The following is a 3,782-nucleotide window of genomic DNA, read 5'->3' as shown; positions in this document are numbered from 1 at the left end:
AAAAAAAAAAAAAAAAAAAAAAAAAAAAAAAAAAAAAAAAAAAAAAAAAAAATCAAGATGTGAAGGACATTTTCAGTATTTGAATTAAGAAATAATTCAGGCTAACAGAGTATGTGGGGAAATATTTTTTCCTTCTTGAAAATTCACTAGTTTTTTTTTCTTAAGAATATGTTCAAATAGTAGCCTAGATGTAATAATTCTTACATTAACCCAAATTAAAACAGAATAAATTTATTTGAAAAGCTGTTTCTCCTACTATGGAATGAAAATCTAGAAAATTTTCATATGGCATTTTGTATTATTTTGTCAAAAACATTGATATAAAAGCCAGTGTTCTATAATTTGCCTTTGCCAACAGTAGTGGGAATAAAGTTTTCTAAAATACACATGATTTGGTCTTTAAAAGATGCCAAAGATAAACAAAGCTAAAGTAGAAAGGACATATTTTAATCAGTAATATACCATTGAAATAGGTAAAAAAGAGTCTAGCATGAACCAAATTCAATATGATTTGTACACAGGTGACCATGCATTTTTACAGAAACCTGGACACTAAAGTGGTTTAATAAAAAAAGATTTTAATCAGTGATTGACTATTGCAATAGGGAACACTGCTCATCATGAACTGAAGTCAATTTCAGTTTATACAAGGGTAACCAGGTATTTTAAACAGAGCATGAAGTAACAAAGAGGAAGGTGATTGGGGTTTCAGTAGAGCCAGGGAAGTAAAAAATTTACAAAAATTAGGGAGGTAGGGGTGGGGGGAGAGTTAATTTGAAACCTATCTGAGTTTTCTAACCAGCACTTGGGGAAGTTAGGCTCCTACCCTTTCTCTATACAGTAAATTATTCTTGCATCCTTGAGTTTTATTGGATAAGCACTTTAAGAGAGGCTAGCGTCTTCCTAAGGATGTAGTTTTGAGCTGTTAGAAGCTGCATTAGTGTTTCTTAAAGTCTTTATAAGTCGAGGTTGAGGCCTAGCAAGAAGAGGGCTCAGAGGAGCCTGGCTAGAGTTTAGTCAAGGAAAAATATCCCTGTCAGAGTGCTTGTAGGTAAATATATATTTCAATTGAATAGCCTCAGCATCAGCAAGTATTTCAATTTGGTAAACTACTTCAAACAATTGGTATTCCTTTGTTCCACAGCTCTTCTGGGAATTAAGCAGTGAACCAAATAGAATCCGTACTCTTAAAAAGTTCATATTCTGATGAAAGGATAAACTAATAAACAAATTAATATAATATGATAAAATAAAATCAGGTTATAATAAGGACTAGAAAAAAATAAAGGAGATAACAGAATAAAGAAAGACATGCCAGCTGTGTAAGTCAGGCAGAACAGAGGCCTAGGGCAGACAGTCTATTTAAAGGCCCTTTATGTAACCAAGTAGACTATAAACAAATGCATGGGTAGTTAATTACCTTAGAAGTCTCTCTAGATGATGAATATCAAATGGCTCAAGTAACTGAAGTTATAATTGATGTGAAAGGATTTTGATATAGGCTAGGATAGCATTCTGAAAGTATTTAAAGGAAGGAAGATATTAGCCACTAATGTAGCCATGTGTCTTTTAAATTTTTTTGTTTGTTTTCAGAAATGTCTTTCTCAAAATGGTTTAACCATACGTAACATTTTTCCTCTATTAAGTGATGTTCATGGAAAAAAGAGTATGTGTACCTACAAGCTTTGCATTAGAGTTTGGCCCTTAATATTTCAAAGCAAATAACTCAACAGTAAAATAATTTTCTCTCCCTTATGACTCCAATTTTTGTCATCAGTTTTCCATGATTTCTCTCTGCAGGGAGGACTGTGCCTCATGTTTATAATGAAGTGCTTTTAAATCCCTTCTAACACAATGCACAGAAAAACAGTCATATTACAAAGTGATAATCACTATTATGAGAAACAGTAAACAAACAACACATCCTTAATATACAATAGAACAATTTTGAAGTAAATCCTGGTATGTATATTCACTCAATATAATACCATATAGCCATTAATATAATGTTGGAGAAGAGTAAATATTAACTTTGGAAATTGAAAACTAAGACAAGTTTGCATGTATACTATAATCATAATTATGCAAAGAGGAAAATCTATTGGGTATTTAAAATAAGGGAAGTCAGTACAATGGAGTTAAATTTAATACTGTCAATCTGTGAGGAGAGCTATAGTTTCTCATTCTTCTATATTTACTTTTCTGATTTTACATAACTACTGCATATTACTTTTATAATGGAAAAAACAAAACTTGAATCAAAACATAATATATCCAAGGTCACTTTTCTTCTTAAGCACAATAACTTTATGATCCCAGCCTCCAGGTCATATATTAGAGCAAGCTTGTCCAACCAGTGCCTGTGGGCACGGGCAGCATGCAGGCCAGGATGGCTCTGAAGGTGACCCAACACAAATTTGTAAACTTTCTTAAAACATTATGCAATTGTTTTGCAATTTTTTTTGGCTCACCAGTTATCGTTAGTGTTGGTGTATTTTATCTGTGGCCCAAGACAATCCTTAATCTTACAATGTAGCCCAGGGAAGCTAAAAGATTGGACATCCCTGGATAAGAGCATCCTAGTCATCATTTCTTGATTCCCTGGGATTATATATGAAGCTGTAGGAACCAGAAATCAGACAATATCCATGATACACACACACACACACACACACACACACACAGCCCTTGGGAGTAATTATAACTTATTATGAGATTTTCTAAAATTGAACAACAAAAAAAGAAACCTTATTAATTGAAAGTTCTTGTAGTTTTGTGCTTATATAATATAGGGTTTTATCAGACTGTATTTTGTTTCAGTTAAGTATAGGAATATATAGAGCTATGATAACAGACATAAGTAACCAATTTTATCTCTTCCAGTCTAGTATATCCAGTAATTAAAAGGTTATTCCCAGCTCATGCCTATAATCTCAGTACTTTGGGAGGCTGAGGCGGGCATATCACCTGAGGTCAGGAGTTTGACACCAGTCTGGCCAACATGGTGAAACCCCATCTCTACTAAAATACAAAACTTAGTCAGGCATGGTGGTGCACACTCAGGAGGCTGAGGCAGGAGTATTGCTTGAACCCAGGAGACAGAGGTTGCAGTGAGCCAAGATTGCACCACTGCACTCCAACCTGGGCGACAGAGTAAGACTCCGCCTCAAAAAAGAAAAAAGCCCCACAAAAAAGGTTATTCCCCATATACTCAGGAAGGGATCGAGTGTTTAAGCTTTCTCCATTTGTTTGAGTTAATTGATGGTCTAGGCAAATCATTCTTCATTCTTTGTGTAAATAAAATTTTTTATTGCAATGTAATCACACATATATTTAGGTATTGTCTATGACTGCTTGCATGCTACAAGGGCAGGCAGAGTTGAGCAGTTGTTACAGAAACTGTATGGCTCAGAAAGCCTGAAATATTTACCAGATGAACTTTTGCAGAAAAGTTCACCAATCCTTTCAGCCAATTGATCAGCAATATAGTAGGCACAAGTTACAAGTGAATATTGAGCACTTGAAATGTGGCTAGTTTGATAGGGAAATTGAGTTCTTATTTTATTTAGGTTTAATTAATTTAAATTTGAATAGCCACATGTGACTAGGGCCTAGCTAGAAAATGCAGAGCTAGAGCTAGAAAGTGCAAAGCTAATAAATGAAAACATCGGTTTTTTGTAAAATAAGGAAGAAATGAATTAAGGGGCATGGAATAAAACTAAGGAAATGTAGGCATGATTTGTAATCTAGAAAATCAATGGGAAATAAAACTTACTAGTGAT

Source organism: Rhinopithecus bieti, unplaced genomic scaffold, assembly GCF_001698545.2.
Source record: "Rhinopithecus bieti isolate Rb0 unplaced genomic scaffold, ASM169854v2 scaffold_23818, whole genome shotgun sequence".
NCBI classification, from domain to species: Eukaryota; Metazoa; Chordata; class Mammalia; order Primates; family Cercopithecidae; genus Rhinopithecus; species Rhinopithecus bieti.
Note: the sequence above shows the minus strand (reverse complement) of the source record.